Source organism: Pseudochaenichthys georgianus, unplaced genomic scaffold (genome assembly GCF_902827115.2).
Source record: "Pseudochaenichthys georgianus unplaced genomic scaffold, fPseGeo1.2 scaffold_601_arrow_ctg1, whole genome shotgun sequence".
Taxonomy (NCBI): Eukaryota; Metazoa; Chordata; class Actinopteri; order Perciformes; family Channichthyidae; genus Pseudochaenichthys; species Pseudochaenichthys georgianus.
The window spans coordinates 105,990-119,661 of record NW_027263159.1 but is presented as its reverse complement, the minus strand read 5'-3'; the positions used below and the strand labels follow the sequence as shown (position 1 = coordinate 119,661).

At 43.9% G+C, this 13,672-nt stretch overlaps 1 pseudogene; it reads right to left on the bottom strand.

Annotated features, from left to right (window-relative positions):
- Positions 1-4,206: 4,206 nt before the first annotated feature.
- Positions 4,207-9,647, bottom strand: LOC117443397 (putative nuclease HARBI1; annotated as a pseudogene).
- Positions 9,648-13,672: the final 4,025 nt, after the last annotated feature.

Sequence of the window (13,672 nt, the reverse complement as noted above, 5' to 3'; positions counted from 1 at the left end):
CGGACCTGCAGCGCCTGAGGAAGAAGTGAGTGACTTACTCAACAAGCATGTTTCAAACTGGGGAATAAGAGCTTTGCAAACATGCATACTGCCAAGGCACTCATAGCAGTCCTCCATCAACACAGGTATTTGCCACAAGAACCTGGGGCTGCGGTGGACGAGACGCCCTCCTCCTCCGAGATGCCCTCCACCTCCACAGCACCGGCCAGGTATGTGTTCAGACGAGTCAGCTGGCTGTTATTTTGAGTAGAGGGGTGCCATATGGGAACTTCCCGTGATGATGTAAAATTATTTAATGATTCACAGTTTGAACTCCAAAACGCTGTAATTGTTGTTGTCTATTACTGTGGGACTTGTGGCAGAAATAGAAAAGCTCAATGCAGAGCAATATAAAAGGAAACCGTACTGTTTTATGTGCGCTAACCCTGCAGAGGTCAATTATGTTGTGGGATCAATAGAATACTGCCTTCACTATGTTTAGACTATTGATTGGTATACAGCAGAGTGGAGGCCCACTTTCAACTGCATCAGATGCCCGCTCGCTGCGTCCTTCCCATGTAGGGTGAACTGTTGGCCAGTGAGCGGCCCTGCAGTAGCGTTAATAGACATGGTGTTTATTTCCCCCCTCCAGCCTGCCAACACCGCCTGTAACCGTGGGCATTCAGTGGGACAGGTTTGTGGAGGCCTTTCCGTCCTCTCTGTGGCGCCGAGTAAGAGGCTGTGTGGAGGGGCCGGCTTCACTGCACACAGGCCCTTGTATAGGAAGTGGAGGAGTGTGCATCCTACATTCTCAGTAAGTATTTTGCACTCAGGCAGTGTTGTGTTCCCCTTTTCTTCTTGTTCCCTTGATTGCACTGCTCACTCGTTTAACTCGTCACACACAGGTCAGGCAATAGGCAGGCAAGCCACACAACCGACCAAGGAGGCGGTGCGACGAGTCCTCACCAAGGAGCGCTGGGTTAGCAACACCCCCTCCGTACAGGGTGTTGTGGGTGGATGGGTCGCTCCTTGAGACGCGCCAACATCCAGTCAGAGCCTTATCCACTCTGTTTCAGAGCAGAGCTGGCGTGGGCTTGCTGTCCGGGACTTTGGGGGGTCGAAGGGCAAAGGTGAGTGCCTATATTGTGTGAAATGCAGGTTCATTTAAAAAAGGTAAATGGTTTGAATGTCTGCATAAACACTAACGCCCTTCTCTATGTTCCTATTGAAGCTGTAGTCGCCACATGTCCCATGGACAAAGGGGATGTCGTGTGCGATTACCACGGCACCCTAATGTCAGATGCTGAGGGACGTCGAAGGGAAGATTCCATCTACCGCTTCTTTTTTAAGGAGTTGTGCATTGACGCCTCCTCGCGTTGTGACTGCCACCCTGAAGTGGAGACATATGGACGCTTCCTGAATCACTCCAGGAAGCGTCCCAACCTAAAGGCCAAAAGGTTTGACCTGACCTTCCCAGATGGCCCCAGAGAGCTGTTAGTGTTCCTCGCCCTGCAGAGCATTAAGGTTGGAGAGGAACTCCTCTGGGACTATGGCGTGTCCAGGACATCAGTTGGAGGAGAAGGGACGGACCTTGCTTGGTTGGATATGTAGCTACCCGGTAAGAGATGGCGCCACACACACACACACACAGCGTCAATCAGAGGACTGTGCTGGACCCCTAAGGTTTCTTCTCTCCTCTGCAGTGAACACTTTGAGTGTCATCACTACAGCACTCACTCATGGGTATAGACCTTTTTTAAATCGATGAAAGGCCAAATGAAGAATTTGCCAGGAGAGCAACATTAAAATCATTTTTTTAAAGCAACCTATCACATTTGTGTGCAATTAATCCTTTAAGTCTTTATCATAGATGGGACATTTCCCCACATATTTGAAAAACAACGTCTTGCTCTGCAATAATGTATTTTTTTTGTTGTTATTTTTGTTTATTAGGGAAGGACAACTGGGGCCTGTCCTACGAAGCCGGTTCAACCTAACCTGATATGTTGGAGTTAGCCGGTTGGCCTAATCCAAAACATACGCGCTCTCGCTAAACTGTCCTACGACGCTGGTTATCAAGTGGATCGCTCAGCCAGCCGTGTCCTATCTAGTTAGGTGTGCGTTCACATGAAAGGGGTGGGATCTGGAGCATTCGACCAATCACAGACATGGAGAAACCAAGAGCAATGTACTTCACTGCGGAGGAGCAGACAATCATCATGAGCCGCTACGAGGATTTGAAACCAATAATTCAGGCTAAAAGTAGCACACTTGTGGCTGCCAAACGGCGCAAGCAAAGTTGGCAGGAGATTGCAGACTCCGTGAATGCGTAAGTAAAATACGTAGGCGCATATATATATATATATGCAACAGCGTGCAGAGCTGCACAGCTTTAAAAAGTGTAATGGATACACGGCAGTCATGTACAAAAATAATCCGGCGCTTCCACATTAATTAATTAATCTAGTTTATTGGATACATAGTCATTAAAATACCAAATTGATCATTGAGTGGCAGCCTTTTTGCCATTATAATATCATCGACCGAGGGTCACAAGTGGACTTTAAGACTAATATTTTTGTAATTCTTTTAATTTCTAGAACTTTTTTTAATTCAAGCTGTAGGCTACATGACATTTTGTTTTCGTTTTTCAGATGTAACCCCGGCGGGTCGAAAAGGACATGGGAACAAGTTAAAGTGAAATATAAGAACATCATTCAATCTGGTAAGTGTCCCTCTTTTGAGATATTAAAAATAGAACTACACGTTTTGTATTGCTTCAATTAGTGTGTGTTTCATAACTGTAAAGGAAAGCAGTCACATTTGTTCACACTTCTTGCAGCCAACAAGAAAAAAACGGAGCAGAGGAAGACAGGAGGGGGCCCTCCTCCAACTGAGTTCACCCCTGCCGAGGAGCTGGCCCTCAGCAGCCATGTGGGTCGGCCCTTGATGGTAGGGGTGGAAGGGGGGGGTCTCTACAGACCCTGGTGGCAGCAGCTCCCACCACCGTTTCATGGGTAAGAGTCAGGGATCTATAAATAGCTGGGATCTATAAAAGACAATGTTATATATCTATTTGTGTGGGAGTACGTAACATGTTGGCCTATTTTATTGTTCTGCAGATGATGGGGAGAACGTGCAGGTGTTGCTGCCCCACCCCCAAAATGACCAACTACCTCATACGGAGGTAACGTAACCTGTGGTATGTCGCCCTATATGGTCACTGAATATGGCTAACATCGACCATTTACATGTCTTGTTTTTTTCAGGAGGGCCTGGATGACGATGAGACGCTGTCTGTGTACTCGGAGAGCGCTCTGCCGGTACACTTTAGTATTTTATTACCAATTATATGAAGTTTTCAATTTGCCCTAACACAGATAGAGAGGGGGTGGACACGTTGCTTTAATTGATTCTTTCTGATTACTTGCACATGGTGGTGGGACATGGGACAAATAACTACTCTCTATTGAAAATATATTTGCTTTGCTCAATTTGCAGGAAGAAGGAACTCTTCCTCCCCCGCAGCCTGGGACCTCCAGGGCCTCCACACGACAGGTAATTCATTAAACTAAATGTAAAAGTATAGGCACGTTATAAAATGGTCAGCTTTCTTGCTGTGAGCCATGCTTGAATGTTAAAGCAACATATATGTGTTTCAGGCTGAAGCAGACTCTGTGAGGGCCCTATACAAACGGACCCTAGTGCAAACTGTACAGATGAATGCCCAACGCATAGAACTGAATGCCCTGCTAATAAAAAAGACAAAGTTGGAGGTGCAGAAATTGGACAGAGAAAGACAGGTAATTGTGTAACATTCGATCATTTATTTTCAAGTCAAATGAAAGGTGCATCAGGTGACCTTTATGTTTTAGGATACCTAAAAGATAAATTCCTTTTTTACAGAAAAAGTTAACCAGAAAATATGTATAGGGAGGCGTGTGGTGCAGTGGGTAGTGCATTGGTGTTTGGATCAGGGGGTCACAGGTTTACTGCAGTCAGCATGTCGTTGTGTCCCTGGGCAAGACACTTCACCCCAAATTGCTCCTGTGGGGATTGTCCACAGTATTGAGTATGTAAATCGCTTTGGATAAAAGCGTCTAACAAGTGACATGTAATGTAATGTAATGTAATATGTTTTTTTCTCTTTTTCCTTCAGGAATGGCTGAGAAAATAAAAACTCCAACATAAATCACCCAAGGCCTCTCTCTCTCTGTTATTTTTTTTTTATTGTGCAAATGTCAATGAGATGGCATCTCTGACAGCCCTGCCAGTAGGGTAGTCCAGGGTGATGGGGCCTACCACATCAGGAGGTTGGGGGTCTGCAGGAGGGGCCCTCTCCTTCCTCATTGTGGCAATGTTGTGCAGCACAACACAGGCCGTAATGATGCGGCATGCTCTTTCAGGGGCCACTCTGAGCCCCGCAGGCAGGTGAATCTGGCCTTCAGTATGCCAAATGTCATTTCGATCTGGACCCTGGTTTTGGCATGGGCCACATTGAAACTGGTTTGTGGCCCTTCACCAGGGTCAGGATGCGGGGTCATAAGGAATGGCTGGCAGGCATAACCTCTGTCCCCGAGCAGCACTCCACTGAAGAGCCCTGAAGATAAAGGAACACTTCCATAAGTACTGTAGGAGCAGACACAGTTGTGGTGCTTAAAGCCCAGCTCTGCTCCGCGCCGTCCGTTAGATGAGCCTGGTCAGATTAATAAGAAAAGGAGTTCAAAACACCGGCATACAAGTTATAACAATAATCTGATTTTAATGGTAAAAGGACACAATACGAAAATACAGAGTGCCCTGTAACAGAGCACTCCGGGCTCCCCGCTCCACTGCCGTGCGATACAGGTATCGGGACCAGCCAGTCAGCAACAGGGGGCACCGTGCATGAATAAACAACAGTATATATGGACATTTTTGGGGCGGAGAGTCACTTCTTATCTTCCACTGGATTATACTCCTTTAATTTACCAGGGTAGGTTTCACACAAACTATTCTTTCTCAAACAATCAAACATTGTACACATATATATTAGTATTAGGGCTGTCAGTCGATTAAAGCAATTAATCGCATGATTGTCCATAGTTAATCGCGATTAACCTGTTCTAAATGTACCTTAGAGGAATATTCTTCAAGTTTTTAATACTCTTATCAACATATGAGTGGACAAATATGCATTATGCTAATGTTTATTATCATTTGAACAATGACAAATATTCTCATGAATATTAAACACAACAACCTGGAACCTCTCTCATACAATACAAATGGTGTGTGTGTGTGTGTGTGTGTGTGTGTGTGTGTGTGTGTGTGTGTGTGTGTGTGTGTGTGTGTGTGTGTGTGTGTGTGTGTGTGTGTGTGTGTGTGTGTGTGTTGGAGCTATGTGCAACTCAAGGCATATGCTCGAACGGGAGCTGCCTGGACGCTGCAATCATGTTGCTGCAATCATGAATGTGCTGACTTCTCCTACAATGTCCCGCTGTCTGCTTCCTGCATCAAGTCAAGTGCTCGGCGCAGTTGTGTGGATAGAGCGCTCCTCTGTTTTCATTTAAACAGCTCCTTATATCCGTTAGCGCAGCTAGCTAGCACCAGATGCTAACAACAACAATGCACGTAAGGTCTCTCTTTCGCTCGCTCGGGCCACATTACACACACCCTCCCGGTCCTCCCGATGGCCAGTCGGTGCCTGCCGGTGAGCGTGGAAGTGTGGTCTGCCACAAGCGGGCGGCAGGAGCGGGGCTGTCAGCATCTGCTTGTTGATGGTATTTTAAACTCGATGCGTTATTAACGCGTTAACTTGACAGCCCTAATTAGTATCAAACATTGTACACAGATATATTAGTATCAAACATTGTACACAGATATATCAGTACTTAAGATTATATTGGCCCCAAAAAGAACCTTGAAAAGGACATGTGTGTGTTTGGTAAAGAGGAAGTGTATGTGTGTGTTGATATCTTAGTCAGGGAGTGTGTGTGTGTGTGTGTGTGTGTGTGTGTGTGTGTGTGTGTGTGTCAGGGTGTCTGGGAAAGTGTATGTAAGAAGGTTTATGGATTACTTAAAAACAGTCCCAAATAATACATGTTCACTTCAATACAGTTCAAGATAATACCTGTTTACTTTAATACAGTTTAGAACAATATCTGTTTGCTTTAGTACCACAAAAGGCAGTTTAAGAAGCACAAAACAATAAGAATGTACAGTTGCCATACCCTGCTCGAGTTTGTGACACAGTGAAGACTCTGCGAAGATCCTCGAGTCATGAACTGACCCAGGCCACTTTGCCACAAGGCTGGTGATTATACCCCTGTGGTCACATGTGGCCTGCAAAAGCATTTGGGGTTAAAAAGCCGACTTCCACAAAAAGAGCATCATAGTCAGTGTAGCATCAGTGTTCATTTGCAATGAGCCCATGTTGTAGATAAAGATAGTCCAAGCAGCGGCGTAGCTGTGGGTGGGCCCGGGCCCACCCACATGCACGTCTGGCCCACCCACAGCCAATCAGCGCTGCAGAGCCGGGAAGCCCAGAAGGAAGTGCCACAAACTGCAGTTCATCTAGTGGCCGACAGGGGATGGATGCAAAAAGGAGCAATTCCCATAGACCCCCATGTTAAAATGCCCAACTTTACAGCATCTAGCCTGGATCCAATAAAACTTATTCTGGATATAGTTAGATTCCACCTTCATGACAATGGAATAGGGAGTGCATTTTTTTACCGTGAGTTTTTATAGTAAGTAAAGTAACTTTTGCCGTGAGTGAATGAACGTATTATTTCTTCTTGAGGTCTGCAGTTTAGCGTGTACACATTTGCTGAATATGAAAACACTCTGTGTGTGCCCACTGTGCGACTGTCAAGGATAAACAACCTGTGCCCCCGATATATGTTGTATGTATTATCGCTACACAAACATTACATTGCAGTTTAAGTGTCGCCAACTCCGTTTAAGAGATCTCTCCCCCGTCTGTGTGCGAGGGGCGGGGCAGTTTACACACACGCAGCTGCTACATGCAGCAACACACACACACGGAGGAGATGGCGGAGAGAACGCGCTCCGAGGTGTGGTTAAACTATAGCCGTGTCGATGGGGACAATGCTCGTTACCAAAAGTGGAATAAGAGTTTAGCATGTAAGGGCGGTAACACGAGCAATGTGTCTAAACATTTATCAAAAGTGCTCCACATCCAGACGGAGGAATGCACCGGGTTCCACTGTCTTTCTAGCTGCTCTGTAGCTCCGTCCACGAGGAACGTTTCCACGTCAGGTGTTCTGTATGCTCGCAGCAACACACGGAGCTAACTACATTATACAAACATGGGTTAATGATTAGAGGTAACTGAGTTATTTATTTTGTTAAAGTTTCAGCTATTCTGTTTACAGTTCTGTCATCACATTATTTAATACGATTTGTTAAAACATTGTTGTTTCTTTTGATGTGAAATATTATGTATTTAATTTAAATAAAAAGCAATGTTAGTTTTGTTCACAATTTGTTAAGTTAGTTTACCTTATTTTTTTCTCCAAAATAACCGATAAAAGTAATGTTAAAGGACCGGATCGATAAGACATAGACATACTTTATTGTCATTTCAACAAGACAGAGTGTACTATTACAACGCAATTTCGTTGTACTGGCTGCAGGAACAGGACAATATAAAAACTTGCTAAAATTGTACATATAAATAAATAATAGTGACGTGGTGCTGATAAAATTAAAGATAAAGTGTGCATTTAAAATATAAAGACTTACTATACATATAAATAAAATAGAAATACTATAACAAATATGTGCTCTTTACACAGCGTAATGTAATCTTTATGTTACTGGTCTGATGGCACGGGGGAAAAGCTATTGCAGAATCTGCTGTTCTGCTCTTAATGCTGCGGAACCTCTTGCCGGAGGGCAGCAGGGAGAACAGAGCGGTGAGGATGAGTGGGGTCTTTAAAATGTTCTGGGCTTCTGTCAGGCAGCGTTTCTGAGCGGTGTCTCAGATGGGAGGGAGAGAAACTCCAATGATCTTCTCTGCTGTCCTGACCACTCTCTGCAGAGACTTCCGGTCTTTGGCGTTGCAGTCTCTCGACCAGATGGAGATGGTCAGCACGCTCTCTATGGTTCCTCTGTAGAACGTGGTGAGGATGGGAGGGGGGAGCTGTGCAGGAAGTATAGGCGCTGCTGTGCCTTCTTAAATAGTGATGTAGTGTGAGTGGACCAGGTCGGACTGCTTGTGATGTGCAGCCCCAGGACCTTGGTGCTGGCTGTAGTCTTCACTGCTGTGCCGTTGATGTGGAGAGGTGGGTGACAGTGCTTTTTGTTCCTGAAGTCGACTATGATCTCTTTTGTTTTATCGACATTCAGGATCAGGTTGTTGGTGTTACAGCAGTCTGTCAGATGTTTCACCTCCTCCCTGTAGGCCTGTTCGTTGTTGTCCCTGATGAGTCCCACCACTGTTGTATCGTCCGCGTACTTTATGATGTGGTTGGTACTGAACCTGGAGCATAAGCATAAGCGCTATCTATAAAAGTAGTAGTATCGTTAAAGCCTTAACGATACCCATCCCTATGTGGATGTCAGTTGTACACACATTCTGAGGCCGCCGTGCCTATGCTTTTTGTTTTCACTGCTAATGTATGCTTATGTTCTATTAGTGCATTAAAAAATCATTAATGAATCAATCAATCAATGTTTATTTATATAGCCCAATATCACAAATGTTACATTTGTCTCAGTGGTCTTCACAGTGTGTACAGAATATCAGTATGACAATACGACACCCTCTGTCCTTAGACCCTCACATCGTACAAGGAAAACCCAGTTTAAAGGGAAAAATGGGAGAAACCTCAGGGAGAGCCACAGAGGAACAGAATGAAGTGTTAGCTCAGACCCCACGCTTAATATGTCTCCCCCTGGCCCACCTACATTTCTCCAGGCCCACCCACACAATAATTCCTGGCTACGCCACTGAGTCCAAGTGTGAAACATGTAAATGTGAGTTCCTTTAATCACCCAGACTTCAATGTGTGTTCTAGTGAATGTGCAAGATGTACCTGAATGTTGAGGCTGTGGATGGTTTGCGATTGACATAGTCGCCTTCATTTTCTCCCAGGGACGCAGAGATCGGTACATGTGTGCAGTCGATACAGCCAAGCACCTGGGAAACCCTATGGAATAGTAGGCTGCATTTATTATAAACGGTGTACGTCATAGGAACAACATTCACTGTAAAGATATAATCATATACCTGCCATGCTGTAACATCTCTCTTTGATCGTCTGCGTGGGACATGTGCCAGGAAACACAACAAAGGACTCTACGAGCCCTGTCAGAGCACGTGCGACCTTATGTATAGCACTGCAGACTGTATTTTTGCTGAGATTCTCTGCATCCCCCACGGCATACAAAAAACTGCCAGTTGCAAAGTAGCGCAACGCGATACATACAGTCTGCGGCACTGTAAGGGCACAACTCCGATGTGTGGCATTAGCAACTGGCTCGAGGAGCTGACACAGATAAGTCAGCCCTTCTGATGAGAACCTGTATCTTTCATACAAATACTCTTCAGGGAAAGCCAAAGGGTTTATTCTTTCCCTAAAAATCCTCTCCCGTCTGAGAGCGCCTCTCACAATCCGAGCTCCAAGCTCCACGGTGTCATCTACAAATGGTGACGCCATTTTTACAGAGATTTCATTGGTCGATAGGCGGAGCTTTCATAGGCTTATCTCTTAGCCTGCAACCTAACCTGGTCTCGACCAGGTTAGCCGCTTAGCATATATTACCATGGAGATCTAGCCTGCTCAAAAGAGAACCAGCTTCGGAGGACCGGAAAGCCGGAGTTTCCCCTGAATTTAGCCGGCTAAGCGAAAATCCTGCTTCGTAGTATACCCCCCTGAAGGACACTGCTGTGCCTACCATCCTCTGTTTCTCCAAGGGCAAAACACTTGGTGAGAATGTAAACCATTGTTGTTGGCCAATTGTGTGTGCATATTTGTAAATATCTGTAAATATATATGTATACATCTATATAATTTATATTAAGTTATTGGTTTGTTTTGTGTGTCCAATGTGTTACGTGTCGTGGCCAATCAACACCCTTTTTGTAATTTACCGACCTAGAACACTACATTGTATATGTTGCTTGGAGCCCGCATGACAAGGGGCCTGAGTAACTTTCAATGTATGCTGCTACTAGTGTTGTTTTCCATTTGCATCCTCCATATTCATGTTGTTGTAAATAGTTTCATAAGTTGTGTGTCAAAGTTAAGCAACTGTTCACTGCAAAACGAGTAAGCATATGGAAAACTGTTCAATATGTTAGAGTCTGCTTGAACGGGGCCTAATTTCATATTGATTTGTTAAAAATATGCTTATTCATGAAAACCTTTAAAAAAAAAGTTCATGTTTTTGTAAATAGTTCCATAGGTTACACACATGTGCAGACTCTGTGTTTGTTGTCTCATTTTGACTTTTTCTTTGGCCATGTCCTGTGTCCATGCTTTTTATTTTATTTTGCATTTTTGTCCCGTCTTATATGTTTCCATTCCTGACCTACACCTTGTCGTGGTGAGTGGGCTTTAAACTAAGACGGGTCATACTGAATAGTTTGTGCACACATTTTAACATGTGATCTTTCTTTCAAGTAGGACGCTTGAGGGAAGTTGCAACCCCTCGGCCAATGTGATGTCTTCTCCACGTGAAATACATTGAAGGCATAACTTATAACTTGAGGCAATTTTCCAAAAGTTATGACTTTTATTGGCATAGGCAGTAATGGATTACATCTAACACGAATCAAGATCGTATAGAAAAAAAAGGAAAGTGTAATCCTTAGTTACATGTAATCGGATTAGTTTTACTTTTTTTAATAATAGGGAAACGAAGGATTACAATCTTATTCAAAACGAGAGCCAACCTGCCACAGAAATGAGAACGTGAGGCACTGGCTGAATAAGAGGCTTGGATCCTACTGCCGGGGACGGCTTTAAGATTGAGTGCTCGGGCCATCCTTGTTCTCCACCGAGGCAGGCCAACTCTCACCTTAGGCCCCAAGGAAAATGTTATTACATTGAGTGATAGCTATCACAGTAGTGTTTTTACTAACACTCACATATAATAATTCTAATACACATCTTCAGTAGTAAACCCAGGAGTCATTGATTGTTTCGGCTTAATATAACTAAACAATCTCGCCGCCTGCTGGTAAGGAATGTTATTGCCACTCACGCTTGAGCAGTTCGTACGTGCTCGGCGAGTAAAGTAACGAGTTGCTTTATGTAGATAGTAACGAAGTAGTGTAATATATATATATTTTTTAAAGTAATATGTAATATATTACATTTCTTTAGTAACGACCCCATCTCTGGAGTTGGCGTCCTCTACTCTGGTTTACATGAAGAACAACAGGGTTGAACAGGACTTGGGAGTGGCCCTCTCCTCAGTGCCACCAAGGATTACAAAAATCTGCGCGCCCCGACAGGCACATGTATCATTTATAATTTGTAGTTCAGGACCATGGACAATGCAGCTTCCTTGCATCGACAGTTCTCTGTGCCTCATTTCTTATTGTGTGACCTGTCTGGTTTAAATTAGTGTGTTGCTGCTTTGATGAAGCCTAATTTGATACAGTTTCAAATTAATTTCTGAAATATTTCGTTAATAAATATTTCATGAGTAATATAGTTGTCTTTGTCACATTTTATTTGGCATTAGTAAATAATTATGCACATTTACAGATATTTAACATGATATGAGTGATAACACGTGTTATAAGGGCTATTTTGCACAATCGGTGTGCCTTGAGATTTTTACTTTTTACCTTTGATTGTTTGGGAACCACTGCTCTAAGGTACATTTAGAACAGATACAAAATGTGCGATTAACTATGGACAATCATGCGATTAAACCGGATTAAATATTTTAATCGACTGACAGCCCTAGTTTTTACTATCACTCACATTTAACAATTCTAATACACATCTTCAGTAGTAAACCCAGGAGTCTTTGATTGTTTCGGCTTATTATAACTAAACAATCTCCCCCAGGATCGCCCCGCAAGGTGATCAAATCCAAGCAGTGTGTATTAAAGGAACATGTAACTGTGCGTGTGAGGATCAGCATTCAGGAGGATATGCAGCTATACACGTGAGCAAGAGAGATACATTCTCTGCGCTGCATCAGGACAGAGTGAGCTGGAAAGGGCTTCCACACGCTGTTTATATAGAGGTGGAGGAGGGGCTTATTTCCCATGTAACCTTCGTGAAACCTCCGTATGTCACGTGAGCAGATGAGTATCCATAGGTGTTTTCTTAATCCTGTTTTTTACATTTGTAACCCCAATACAATTTTCATTCCAAATTGTTATGTTGTCTCCATATTTATTTACAATTCACGTGTTCTCTTAAAGGTGGGGTAGGTAAGGCAGCCAGCTTGTCATACAATTCACGTGTTCTCTTAATTAATTTAAAGTGGGCCGCTATTTTAGTTTTAAGGCATGAGGAGGAGTAAGCACGTGGGCGTCCATTTTAGGTTACAACCTGGAAAGGGTTTACGTTGGGATTAGAATTATAGTGAGGGGGAGAGTATCAGGCAGTGAATTATAAGGAGCCGCCAGATAGAGCGAACCTGCCACAGAAATGAGAACATGGGGCACTCGCTGAGTCAGAGAAGAAAGGGTTTGAATCCTGCTGCCAAGACGGCTACAGGACTGAATGCACTGGCCATGCTTGCTCTCCGCCGAGGCAGATCCAACTCCCACCTTAGACCCCAAGAACAATTAAATGACGTTGAGTGATAGCTATCATAGTAGTGTTTTACTATCACTCACATTTAACAATTCTAAAACACATCTTCAGTAGTAAACCCAGGAGTCTATGATTGTTTCGGCTTATTATAACTAAACAATCTCACCCCAGGATAGCCCCGCAAGGTGATCAAATCCAAGCAGTGTGTATTATAGAAACATGTAGCTGTGCATGTGAGCATCAGCATTCAGGAGGATATGCAGCTATACGCGTGAGCAAGAGAGATACATTCTCTGCGCTGCATCAGGACAGAGTGAGCCAGAAAGGGCTTCCACACGCTGTTCATATAGAAGTGGAGGAGGGGCTTATTTCCTATGTAACTTTCGTGACACCTCCGTATGTAACGGTGAGCAGGTGAGTATCCATAGGTGTTTTCTTAATCCTGTTTTTTACCTTTGTAACCCCAATAAAATGTTCATTCCAAATTGTTATGTTGTCTCCATATTTATTAACAATTCACGTGTTCTCTTAATTAATTTAAAGTGGGCCGCTATTTTAGTTTTAAGGCATGAGGAGGAGTAAGCACGTGGGCGTCCATCTTAGGTGACAACCTGGAAAGGGTTTACGTTAGGATTCTAATTATAGTGAGGGGGAGAGAGTATCAGGCAGTGAATTATAAGGGGCCACCAGAGAGCGAACCTGCCACAGAAATGAGAACATGGGGAACTCGCTGAGTCAGAGAAGAAAGGGTTTGAATCCTGCTGCCAAGACGGCTACAGGACTGAATGCACTGGCCATCCTTGCTCTCCACCGAGGCAGATCCAATTCCCACCTTAGACCCCAAGAACAATTAAATGACGTTGAGTGATAGCTATCATACTAGGGTTTTTACTAGGGCTGTCAAGTTAACGCGTTAATAACTAAAGCAAACAGATATTGTTCTAAACTGTATTAAAGTA